Genomic DNA, 15,196 nt, shown 5'->3' with positions numbered 1-15,196 from the left:
CCAATCTCGGCCAATGACCTTCATAATTAGGCTTGAATGTAAAGACAGTCGAATTTATTACGATAATTGGGATATCTCGAATCACTCATTATTTCCAAGCTATTTTTGACCTCGTGTATATTGCTCAGCGAGGTAGAAAATCTGTTTTGTTTATTGTCCAAAATACGCCTTCCCAATACAGCATAATTGATTTGATGACATTCCTATTTACGGAGAAACGTGAAAGTTGATATCAAGAACCTTACTACATCAAAAACGATTTCAAAAAATAATATACCCATACGCTGTTTATCACTAATCCATCGCTTATGTCATACCGATCATTTCTGAAGGCAATACTATAATAGTTTAGATAATGATTTATAGGTTTTGGATTGTCCTATTCATTGCTAAGTAAATAGCATGTAATGTCAGGCAATACTTTATTTGATTTATTGGTCGAAATTAATTGCTGGCTACCATGAATATCAAAATACATCTGCGTCCTTCGTTGCCATTACCCAATCAAACTTATGTCTCTGTAGCCAGCCAGAGCAATTGGAATAGAGACACCCACGCAATACATTATAAAACATTAGTAGTATATATACAGCAAGCAAACAGTATACACTACAGATATTAGTAATATCTATACAACACGGTTAAATAGCATACACTACAGATATTAGTAATATATATACAACAAGCTTAAACAGTATACAATACATATATTAGTAATATATATACAACAAGCTTAAGCAGTATACACTACAGATATTAGTAATATATATACAACACGGTTAAACAGTATACACTACAGATATTAGTTATATATATACAACACGGTTAATCAGTAAACACTACAGATGTTAGTAGTATATATACAACACGGTTAAACAGCATACATTACAGATATTAGTAATATATATACAACACGGTTAAACAGGATACACTACAGCTATTAGTAATATATATACAACAAGCTTAAACAGTATACACTACAGATATTAGTAATATATATACAACAAGCTTAAACAGTATACACTACATATATTAGTTATATATATACAACAAGCTTAAACAGTATACAATACATATATTAGTAATATATATACAAGTTTAAACAGTATACACTACAGCTATTAGTAATATATATACAACACGGTTAAACAGTATACACTGCAGATATTAGTAATATATATACAACAAGCTTAAACAGTATACACTACATATATTAGTTATATATATACAACAAGCTTAAACAGTATACAATACATATATTAGTAATATATATACAAGTTTAAACAGTATACACTACAGCTATTAGTAATATATATACAACACGGTTAAACAGTATACACTGCAGATATTAGTAATATATATACAACACGGTTAAACAGTATACACTACAGATATTAGTAATATATATACAACACGGTTAAACAGTATACACTACAGATATTAGTAATATATATACAACACGGTTAAACAGTATACACTACAGATATTAGTAATATATATACAACACGGTTAAACAGTATACACTACAGATATTAGTAATATATATACAACACGGTTAAACAGTATACACTACAGATATTAGTAATATATATACAACACGGTTAAACAGTATACACTACAGATATTAGTAATATATATACAACACGGTTAAACAGTATACACTACAGATATTAGTAATATATATACAACACGGTTAAACAGTATACACTACAGATATTAGTAATATATATACAACACGGTTAAACAGTATACACTACAGATATTAGTAATATATATACAACACGGTTAAACAGTATACACTACAGATATTAGTAATATATATACAACACGGTTAAACAGTATACACTACAGATATTAGTAATATATATACAACACGGTTAAACAGTATACACTACAGATATTAGTAATATATATACAACACGGTTAAACAGTATACACTACAGATATTAGTAATATATATACAACACGGTTAAACAGTATACACTACAGATATTAGTAATATATATACAACACGGTTAAACAGTATACACTACAGATATTAGTAATATATATACAACACGGTTAAACAGTATACACTACAGATATTAGTAATATATATACAACACGGTTAAACAGTATACACTACAGATATTAGTAATATATATACAACACGGTTAAACAGTATACACTACAGATATTAGTAATATATATACAACACGGTTAAACAGTATACACTACAGATATTAGTAATATATATACAACACGGTTAAACAGTATACACTACAGATATTAGTAATATATATACAACACGGTTAAACAGTATACACTACAGATATTAGTAATATATATACAACACGGTTAAACAGTATACACTACAGATATTAGTAATATATATACAACACGGTTAAACAGTATACACTACAGATATTAGTAATATATATACAACACGGTTAAACAGTATACACTACAGATATTAGTAATATATATACAACACGGTTAAACAGTATACACTACAGATATTAGTAATATATATACAACACGGTTAAACAGTATACACTACAGATATTAGTAATATATATACAACACGGTTAAACAGTATACACTACAGATATTAGTAATAGATATACAACACGGTTAAACAGTATACATTACAGATATGAGTAATATATATACAACACGGTTAAACAGTAACACTACAGATATTAGTAATATGTATACAACACGGTTAAACAGTATACACTACAGATATTAGTAATATATATACAACACGGTTAAACAGTATAAACTACAGGTATTAGTAATATATATACAACACGGTTAAACAGTATACACTACAGATATTAGTAGTATATATACAACACGGTTAAACAGTATACACTACAGATATGAGTAATATATATACAACACGCTTAAACAGTATACACTACATATATTAGAAATATATATACAACACGGTTAAACAGTATACACTACATATATTAGAAATATATATACAACACGGTTAAACAGTATACACTACATATATTAGTAATATATATACAACACGGTTAAACAGTATACACTACAGATATTAGTAATATATATTCAACACGGTTAAACAGAATAGACTACAGATATAAGTAATATGTATACAACACGGTTAAACAGTATACACTACAGATATAAGTAATATATATACAACACGGTTAAACAGTATACATTACCGATATGAGTTATATATATACAACACGGTTAAACAGTATACACTACAGCTATTAGTAATATGTATACAACACGGTTAAACAGTATACAATACAGATATTAGTAGTATATATACAACACGGTTAAACAGTATACACTACGAATATAAGTAATATATATACAACACGGTTAAACAGTATACACTACGAATATAAGTAATATATATACAACACGGTTAAACAGTATACACTACGAATATAAGTAATATATATACAACACGGTTAAACAGTATACACTACATATATTAGAAATATATATACAACACGGTTAAACAGTATACACTACAGCTATTAGTAATATATATACAACACGGTTAAACAGTATACACTACGAATATAAGTAATATATATACAACACGGTTAAACAGTATACACTACAGATGTTAGTAATATATATACAACATGGTTAAACAGTATACACTACAGATATTAGTAATATATATTCAACACGGTTAAACAGTATACACTACAGATATTAGTAATATATATACAACACGGTTAAACAGTATACACTACAGATGTTAGTAATATATATACAACATGGTTAAACAGTATACACTACAGATATTAGATTCAACACGGTTAAACAGTATCCACTACATATATTAGTAATATATATACAGCACGGTTAAACAGTATACACTACTGATATTAGTAATATGTATACAACACGGTTAAACAGCATACACTACAGATATTAGTGATATGTATACAACACGGTTAAGCAGTATACACTACAGATATGAGTAATATATATTCAACACGGTTAAACAGTATACAGTACAGATATTAGTAATATAGATACAACACGGTTAAACAGGATACACTACAGATGTTAGTAGTATATATACAACACTGTTAAACAGTATACATTACCTACAGATATTAGTAATATGTATACAACACGTTTAAACAGTATACACTACAGCTATTAGTAATATATATACATACACTACAGATATTAGTAGTATATATACAACACGGTTAGGTTAAACAGTATACACTACACCTATTAGTAATATGTATACAACAAGGTTAAACAGTATACACTACCGATATAAGTAATATATATACAACACGGTCAAACAGTATACACTACAGATGTTAGTAGTATATATACAACACTGTTAAACAGTATACACTACAGATGTTAGTAGTATATATACAACACTGTTAAACAGTATACATTACAGATATTAGTAATGTATACTGTTTAACAGTGTTGTATATATACTACTAATATCTGTAGTGTAGACTGTTTAACCGTGTTGTAGATATATTACTAATATCTGTACAACACGGTTAAACAGTCTACACTACAGATATTAGTAATGATATTAGTAATATATATACAGCACGGTTAAACAGTATACAATACAGATATTAGTAATATGTATACAACACGGTTAAGCAGTATACACTACAGATATAAGTAATATATATACAACGCGGTTAAACAGTATACACTACATATATTAGTAATATATAAACAACACGGTTAAACAGTATGCACTACAGCTATTAGTAATAAATATTCAACACGGTTAAACAGTATGCACTACAGCTATTAGTAATAAATATTCAACACGGTTAAACAGAATAGACTACAGATATAAGTAATATGTATACAACACGTTTAAACAGTATACACTACAGCAGTATACACTACAGATATAAGTAATATATATACAACACGATTAAACAGTATACATTACCTACAGATATTAGTAATATGGATACAACACGGTTAAACAGAATAGACTACAGATATAAGTAATATATATACAACACGGTCAAACAGTATACACTACAGATATGAGTAATATATATACAACACGGTTAAACAGTATAGACTACAGATATTAGTAATATATATACAACACGGTTAAACAGTATGCACTACAGATATTAGTAATAAATATACAACACGGTTAAACAGTTTCCATTCCAGATATTAGAAATATATATACAACACGCCTAAACAGTATGCACTACAGCTATTAGTAATAAATATTCAACACGGTTAAACAGTATAGACTACAGATATTAGTAATATGTATACAACACGGTTAAACAGTATACACTACAAAATTAATATTAGTAGTATATACACCAGGCTAAAACGATTTACACTATACACTATAAATATCAGTAGTATATATACATGACGCTTAAACAATCTTCTGAGTAATGTTAATCGATAACAATATTCACTGAAGGAAACAAAAATAGTGATTATCCTTTCACGTGGTCCGACTTATGATTGATTGTCTCTGAATAAAGGTCCACACGCTGTTATGATGTTGGGATATAAGGAGATCTAGAGTCTAGTTACAATGTATGATATTAAGAGAGTCTGTGGTTATGCTGTGCTATCTTTACGATGTCATAATACGAGTTGACACATTGTTGATAACTTGTTTATCATTCGCTCAGTCTTCAGATGAATTCCTCCCGGCCCTGATACGATTGTTCGTGATCTCTGTACTGTATACCATTAACTAAATACTTTACAATATGTTTTAATCGAAGTTTGAAGATTGAAAATCAATTTATGCAATATGTTTTTATAAAAACACATTATATGTGGTATCTTGGGCCGGGAGGATTGAGATGGGCTCTGACATGGAAACAGAAAATGATTGACTGGATATACATGTATATATTTTTTGAAATCTAACGTTCCTGCTTTATTATCTAAATTTCGTTCTGTATTGTCATCTTTATTTAATTTGTTGTCAAATTTAACATACAAAGAATCTATATATTTTCTGTGTTACAAGAATATCATATTAGTTGTATTATTGTATACACTTTGTGAGTGTAGCATTTTGCCTAGGAAACTTACTGTATCGTTGCTTATTTTCGCAGGATTTTTTATTACGCTATTTTCGCTGTCATCAAAGATACAGTAGCATGAAATGCAATACACTGGAATATTGATACCATGAATATAAAGAGATAAAAAAAAGGATCGGGTTTTACGTTATTTTGATAAAACACTTGTTAACTAAATTACCTCACCGGCATACACAAGTATCCTGGTGAACGCAATGATTTACCTGTCAATATTGCGAGTAATGTAATACTGCGAACTCGTTCTGACAGGGGACAACCGAGTGATGTAATACTGCGAACTCGTTCTGACAGGGACAACCGAGTAATGTAATACCGCGAACTCCATCTGACAGGGACAACCGAGTAATGTAATACTGCGAACTCCATCTGACAGGGACAACCGAGTAATGTAATACCGCGAACTCGTTCTGACAGGGACAACCGAGTAATGTAATACCGCGAACTCCTTCTGACAGGGACAACCGAGTAATGTTATACCGCGAACTCGTTCTGACAGGGACAACCGAGTAATGTAATACCGCGAACTCGTTCTGACAGGGACAACCGAGTAATGTAATACTGCGAACTCCATCTGACAGGGACAACCGAGTAATGTTATACCGCGAACTCGTTCTGACAGGGACAACCGAGTAATGTAATGCTGCGAACTCGTTCTGACAGGGACAACCGAGAAATAGTAGTCGCACAAATTTCAAACAGCTATACAGTATTACCGAATAAGGTTTCTTATTTCTTAATAAAAGAACATAATTTGAGCTATCAGGTTGGGCGGATGCTGCCAAGTCACGCCTTGGTCTGCTTTTCTTAGGATTGCTATATGGTAGGTGTGTGAAATGACAACATCGTGCGAATGTAGATATTGTAATATTTTGTTTAGTTATTTCCAAAAGGAGGTACGTTTGAGCGCTCTGTTGTTTTGCTTATATATATTAACAGACGTTATTAATAAATTTACCTTAATGCTTTCTCGTCTGGACAATGTCAAATGACAGCCACACCACGTGGCGTTGTTTGCTAGAATGGATACTGTGAAGATTACGTGGCACGGACATTGGTTCCAGACATTTCTCACCGATAGGTGTCGTTAGTATCACAGGGTGGTGCGTGCTTCACGGTCATTGTATAACTCGTCACGAAATGTTGATTATTTCCGATGTATATTTTTCGTTGCCTTATGCTGATTTTGGAAATTTCCGGTAAGCGGTCTCAGAGGACAAGCATTCTAGTTATGGAGTGTATATAGTCATGCCATTGTATGCTTCTCATTTTGTTCAAGGTTTCCACCGATATAGATAGCAAACTATGACGAGAATGTCATGTGTTGTTTAAATAAAGATATAATCACAATAAATTTCAATTAACGTCATAACTACTTTTATTTATTTATTTATCTTTTTTTGTTGTTGGCAAATATTGAACATCCGAACGAAAAAGCCATTAGAATATGTATAGGGCAATATTGCAACTTTTTAAATATCAAAAGAGATGCGATAATTAAAATGTATCGGAAATCCTAAGGCACGGGAATAGCGTGTCACATTTGTTATCGTTGTAATAATCAGAATTGTCATTTCGTATCAATTCGTCACTGCCATAATCACACTAGGGATTGTATTTTGATGAGTTTTACGCGTTTCCAAGTTATTGTACTGTTTTTACAATTTCGCTGAAGATCACGACTTCTTCAATAATGTATTATGCATAGGGATTTCCATCCTCGTATCATAATGATGTAATTTGTCCTCGATATATGCGATGTCAAATGTTATTAATGAAAGATTGAAGTGTATCTTCTTAACATTTACGGTGAATGAAATCCCTTTGCTTATCAACAGATTCTATAATACATTGTGACTATAGGAAGGGTTTCATGCCCTTATGAATATACTAGTTCAGACCTTTTATTTACGCTTAAAACAATGAAAATTATATTTCATTTTTCGATTTTGAGTCATTTCTGAGTCGGTATTACATGTCCTGTGTACTTACTACAAAAGTATCGGCTGCACCTATTGCAACGCAACACTTGTAATCTAAATGTTTTTAACTAAAACGTTTTAAACAAATTGTTTTACCCAAAATTGAAGCAGGCAGTTATTATAGGATCAAGGTCCTGTTTTCTGTTCATATTTCCGTCAGGCGACAAATTGTAATCGGAAACCATTAAGGAATTTCCGTCGGAATGTGACGTAACTACATAAATCGATTGGTCCATGATTACTGTAATATCATGGCGGAAAAGTCCGAAGTGTTTCCGATTGGGAAACATGTACGTGTTATGATTCTTAATGTTATAATTTGATAACAACAACTGGATTTGGTAGGTCTATATAGAGGCTGTAAGTCAGAAGTTTGGGGTCGCGGTAGCCGAGTGGTTACGGCGTGTTACCGTCTACGAGTTTAGCCCTCTAACGCTGGGTCACGCGTTCAATGCCTTCTTGGAGGAATCGTCAGGTACTGGTCGTAGGTCGATGGTTTTTCTCGGGGTACTCCAGCTTTCCTCCATCACAAAAACCTAGCACGTCCTTAAAATGACAGTAGCTGTTAATAAGACGTAAACACAAAAATAAAACAGCAAACCATACGTCGGAGGCTTAAATATATTCATATGTTTAAGTGATATGAGTATGGCTAGGAGGCGGATGTAAAATGAAGATATAGCTACGACCTTCCAAATTAGCAGCTTATAGAGCCATTTTTTGCATTCAAAAGTACATTGACCAAATTCAGTATTATGACAACAAATGGCCATTTAAGCAACCTGACAAATGTGAAACCTAAATAGACAATGCTTACGTGACATGGCATATTCTTTCTGCGCCTATTGTTGCCTCCAAAATATGGCCATTGGGGCGTTTTAGAACATGTTATTTACATTTTCAATTAGTTACTGCAAATGTTTCAAAGGAACTTTATTTTCTAATTGTTTTGTCTATTCCAGATTAGTGTGTTACCTTATTATGTTGTCACATTGTCCACAAACACTATTTGGGGTTTGTAAATTAAGATTCATTGCATGGCTGTTCTGCTTTAACAAAACACTGTTGACGTGTTTATGAGAGCATTTTCTCTTTCATACAAATCCATTTAGCCTTTAAATCATTTTTTAACGCAAATGAAGCACCAATTACTGCAACGGTCATATTATAATTATAATATTATATTATAATAAGCCAAAACATCTTAAAAATCACTAGTACTCCGCTTATATTTCTCCAAATAAAAAACTTGTGATATATTGACATGAGCTTTGTTACTTCTGTTGTAGACGAAAAACAGGGAGAATATTAGACTCCCTGCTTAACATAGTGTGTAGAATGTCGTCTGTTTGTATAAAAGCATATAGATGGTTACATTTGTCGTGCCAGCATATTACGTCTGATAATGCCGGGTGTAAAAAACAATGCCTTTGCGATATTCATGTCATCCACGACTTTCACAAATAGTGCAAACGAGAAAAATCATTACAACAAGATAACACGGTACTTATAGTTAGATACTTATCATGTAAATGACTTCATAAATATTTATTGATTGTTTCTCCCACACTTTATTACCAGACTGCAACTGTTATATCAAAACGGAGAGTAAGGCCAAAGTTTGTGGAGAGTTAAAGCAGTTGTAACAGAAAGAAACACTAAAGCTCCCGAAGATCTCGACCTGAACTCCTAGATGACTTCATTAACATAAATTGCCTGTTCCTCCATAGCTTTATTCTAAAGTATAGCTATTTCATCGAAACGGAGAGTTAGATCGAACCTCCTGGAGAGTCTCCCAAACGTGCAGCAAAGTAACAAACACATTTGCACAGAGTACGATTAGACTTAGTTAGACCAGACCTAAAAGGCAGTTTTATCAGACCGTCTATGGAGTTAGACAGGACCTCGAAAGCAGTGATATCAGACCTTCTAGTGAGTAAGACCAAACATCGGAGGTAATGATATCAAACCTTCTAGGGAGTGAGACCAGCCATCTTAGTGAGTTTTATCAGACCGTCTAGGGAGTTAGACAAGACCTCGGAGACATTTTTATCAGACCGTCTACGGAGTTAGACAGAACCTCGAAAGCAGTGATATCAGACCTTCTCGTGAGTTAGACCAAACATCGGAGGTAATGATATCAAACCTTCTAGGGAGTGAGACCAGCCATCGTAGTGAGTTTTATCAGACCGTCTAGGGAGTTAGACAAGACCTCGGAGACAGTTTTATCAGACCGTCTACGGAGTTAGACAGAACCTCGAAAGCAGTGATATCAGACATTCTCGTGAGTTAGACCAAACATCGGAGGTAATGATATCGAACCTTCTAGGGAGTGAGATCAGCTATCGTAGTAAGTTTTATCAGACCGTCTAGGGAGTTAGACAAGACCTCGGAGACATTTTTATCAGACCGTCTACGGAGTTAGACAGAACCTCGAAAGCAGTGATATCAGACCTTCTCGTGATTTAGACCAAACATCGGAGGTAATGATATCAAACCTTCTAGGGTGTGAGATCAGCTAGCGTAGTTAGTTTTATCAGACCGTCTAGGGAGTTAGACAAGACCTCGGAGACAGTTTTATCAGACCGTCTACGGAGTTATACAGAACCTCGAAAGCAGTGATATCAGACCTTCTCGTGAGTTAGACCAAACATCCGAGGTAATGATATCAAACCTTCTAGGGAGTGAGATCAGCCATTGTAGTGAGTTTTATCAGACCGTCTAGGGAGTTAGACAAGACCTCGTAGGGAGTTTTATCAGACCGTCTAGGGAGTTAGACAAGACCTCGTAGGGAGTTTTATCAGACCGTCTAGGGACTTAGACGAGACCTAAAAGGCAGTTATATAAGACCTTCTAGGAGGTTAGACAAGACCTCGAAGACAGTTATATCAGACCTTTAAGTGAGTAAGACAAGACCTCAAAGACTGTTATATATGAACTTCTAGGGAGTAAGAACATGCCTCTAAGGCAATGCTATCAGAACTTCTATGGAGTAAGACCAGACCTACTGGTAGGCCTTGTGAGGAAAATAAAACTAGACATCGAAGGTAGTCATATCAGAACTTCTAAGGAGTTAGACCAGACCTCGAAGGCAATGATATCAGACCTTCTAGGTAGTTAGACAAGACATCGGAGGCAGTTATATCAGAACTTTTAGGGAGATAGACTAGACCTCGGAGGTAATGAAATCCTCTAGGGAGTTAGACAAGACTTCGGAGGCAGTTATATCAGACCTTCTAGGGAGTTAGACAAGACCTCAAAGGCAGTTATATCAGAACTTTTAGGGAGATAGACTAGACCTCGGAGGTAATGAAATCCTCTAGGGAGTTAGACAAGACTTCGGAGGCAGTTATATCAGACCTTCTAAGGAGTTAGACAAGACCTCAAAGGCAGTTATATCAGAACTTCTAAGGAGTTAGACCAGACCTCCGAGGCGATTAAATCAGACCGTCTAGGGAGTTAGACAAGACCTCAAAGGCAGTTATATCAGAACTTCTAGGGAGTTGGACCAGACCTCCGAAGCAATTAAATCAGACCTTTAAGGGAGTTAGACAAGACCTCAAAGGCAGTTATATCAGAACTTCTAAGGAGTTAGACCAGACCTCCGAGGCGATTAAATCAGACCTTTAAGGGAGTTAGACAAGAACTCAAAGGCGGTTATATTAGAACTTCTAGGGAGTTAGAAAAGACCTCAAACGCAGTTATATCAGAACTTCTATGGAGTTAGACCAGACATCGGAGGAAGTGATATTAGACCTTCTATTGAGTTAGACCAGACATCGGAGGCAGTTATATCAGAACTGCTAGAGAAAAAGACCAAACCTCAGAGGCAATGATATTAGACCTTCTATTGAGTTAGACCAGACATCGGAGGCAGTTATATCAGATGTGCTAGAGAGTAAGGCCAAATCTCAGGGGCAATGATATTAGACCTTCTATTGAGTAAGACAAGACCTCAAAGGCAGTTATATCAGAACTTCTATGGAGTTAGACCAGACATCGGAGGCAGTGATATCAGACCTTCTAGGGAGTTAGACCAGACCTCGGAGGCAGTTATATCAGAACTTCTATGAAGTTGGAAAAGATATCATGGTAAGAGATGAACGTAACACACACACACGCAGGTGATTAAGAACACACCTTGTGGAAATTTAAATGTCTCTGACTAAATCATTTTAGTTTTTGCTGCCTTCCCAATTACGGATCACTCATGGAGCTAATTGCATGGAAAGTATCCTGCGTAGGTGTGTTCGATCAATTATTGACAGAAATGAAGGTGTTTTATAACGGGACGGTTGGATAACTGACGTTACATGGTATAACGGATTGTGTTACGAGAGACATGATCAATGCGTATGACTAAAAGCTTGGACGGGTTAGGGTGAACTCATGCCCCACGCCTGTAAAACTTTACATCGTTATTAATCCGTTCGATATGTAATGATCTGCTGACTATGAACACATATACGTATAGATTATACGTTAAGGTATGGGCTTTGTCTAGTTTGTGTAATCCACAAAGCATAGTATCATATACACTAGACAGATTAATTAGCCAAGCTGTTACTGATCATGTAATCTACACGTCACCAATTCAATTATGATAAATGTATATCTAAGTCTAAAGGCGAAACAGAAATATCGAAACTTTACAGATGTGGATGTTTTTCTCCTTTGTGTGCTACGTAACTGTAAAAATTAAAATTCAAGTTCAATGTTTATATAGTCATACAATATTACATTAAAACACATTTCAATACTGAGAATGAATTTATGGCCAGCCTACCACAGGCTTATTAGACACGAGATAAGATAAAACAATACAATTTCTTGTTAAAAGACATATCCTCCTCCTCCTATATTTAGAATACAGTTGATCAGATAAAACTGTTTGTAATTTAATGCAGTTCCTAATAAATTGTTTTTCCACATCATCTAGAATTTAAAAAAACCCAGCGAGGTCTTATGTGTTGGCCTGGTAATATGTGTTTCCATCGACTATGAATTGTTCTACATTCAGCATATTCTGACAGTGAGAACAAATACCACAATCAGTTATATAAACTATGATGCATGTGTTTCGTGCTCGGGAAAAGAAGGTACATCTAAATCTAAAGTAAAGTTTTGTGGTTTATACTAAAACATGGGTTCAGTTTATGTTCTTTTTCTAAGAACAGTGACGACTTGCCATAGGTGTTTTACCTATTCCTGTCTTTGCTATATTTCTCATACAGCTATGTTTTTACATCTGCTCTGCATTACCAATGTAGAAAACCACCAATCATTGTTATAGTATTGGCGATAACATGCCGATACCTAGTGTTGTTTGTTCGATCAATTGTTGAATATCTAGCTCTAATTTGAAGCAGAAACATGTTTCAAATTTAAATATATTGTCAAAATCAATGAAAAACATAAATGTTAACATTGAACTAAATATTGTTGGGATTTGTAGTCCTGTAATTCAGAAACGCTTGATAGGAATTTTTCCTGCAATCCTGTTCAGAATTCAAAGACCATAACTCTGAACAGAATGCAGTTTAATGTTTCAACAACACAAATCAAGAGGCAGACAAGCGATTATTGTATCATGAACTGTCCGAAGATAAACGGTATCGATACAATTATTTTAAAACTCCGTTTGAACGTCCTCAGGGATTTGGACCCATGTCTACCAGCACGTCGCGAGTTCAAACGTTGTCAGATGCTTTAAACGACACAGTCGACTGGGATGGGAATATGATGATATACCATTTTTTTTATGTAAACCAGTTCGATTATACATAATAAAAGACACAAATATAATTATCTGTTCTAGTGTTTGTGTCGTTAATGTAATTTTAAAGGAAACCTTTTCATAAGATAGTGAATGTGTTTTTATAACCATTTCACAAAAACGATATGATGCATGCTTTGTGTTTCTTTGTTAAAACAATTTCAAACCATCAATTTACCTTGATAATGATGTTTGTGTTAAGCTTTGTTAAGCAAGCAGGGAATAGTTCAGTTTTCTTATCGATTGCAGTAGTCATGGCATTTCAGTGATTCACATCGCTACTGTACAAATGTTGAATTGTAATCTTTTATCGAGGGTTGATGAAATAAGGTTAATGAAACTATTCATTAACCGGAGATGACATTTCTTTCTTTGAAGCTTTCATGAGGTTTACTTTCTTATGTGATACTCGCACTTGATTTTTGGTTAAAGCGCTATTTCGTTTAATTGAATCTGGAATTCTCAAGCAGTTTTTTCAGCAACACTGCGCTCTGATCAAATACTATGTCAGAATTCTTCTTCTCCTACATTAACACATACTGAAGGTATCGAGTACCAGACTTAATAAATACTTAAGATTGACGTGATTACTTTCGGCCTTGAGTTTAATGAGAACATTAATATTTTGTGATTTTGTTATTAAAGGAAAATCGCAGGACAAACACATATGATCGCACCTTTAGTATTTGGCAACATATATTGCATACAAAAAATGAATAACACTGCATCATACAGCTATATCGTCCGGACTTATCGGTGATGCATGGGGCCACAAATGTTGGAAAGCCAAATTGGTTTTTACTACACAAAACACAAACAGGAGGGAGAGGGTAGCGTAAAACCTCTTAATTATATGAATTTCAAAATTGGTACTGGTAAGTTTCAAATCATTAATGAGTAAGCGGTGTTACAACTTAAAAAGAGACAAGGCTACGGCAAACCGCGAAGACTACAAACATCGACAAGCAGAACTGTTTTTAGGTCACCTGAGACAAAGTCTCAAGTGACCTATTGCGATCGCCTTTTGTCCGTCGTCCGTCGTCCGTCGTGCGTCCGTAAACAATTTACATTTTCGACTTCTTCTTCAAACCCCTGAACCAATTTCAATGAAATTTTGCAGGGACTTTCCATGGACAAAGGTCAACAAAAACAGTTGCCGGTTTAGTCCTAAGCCCCCAGGGGCCTGAGGGGCGGGGCCAAAAAGGGTCAAATTGACTAAAATTTCAAAAATCTTCTTCTCCAAAACCCCTGAACCAATTTCAATGAAATTTCGCAGGGACCTTCCATGGACAAAGGTCAACAAAAATAGTTGCCGGTTTAGTCCTAAGCCCCCAGGGGCCTGAGGGGCGGGGCCAAAAAGGGTC

At 34.2% G+C, this 15,196-nt stretch overlaps 1 protein-coding gene across 1 annotated transcript in view; it reads left to right on the top strand.

The window, feature by feature from the left end:
* Window positions 1-15,196, top strand: part of LOC110465177 (proton myo-inositol cotransporter-like) — a 63,842-nt gene that overhangs the window by 30,470 nt on the left and 18,176 nt on the right. The window lies entirely within an intron of this gene.

Source organism: Mizuhopecten yessoensis, unplaced genomic scaffold (genome assembly GCF_002113885.1).
Source record: "Mizuhopecten yessoensis strain PY_sf001 unplaced genomic scaffold, ASM211388v2 scaffold11059, whole genome shotgun sequence".
Taxonomy (NCBI): Eukaryota; Metazoa; Mollusca; class Bivalvia; order Pectinida; family Pectinidae; genus Mizuhopecten; species Mizuhopecten yessoensis.
Note: the sequence above shows the minus strand (reverse complement) of the source record. Positions and strands in the feature narration are given on the sequence as shown.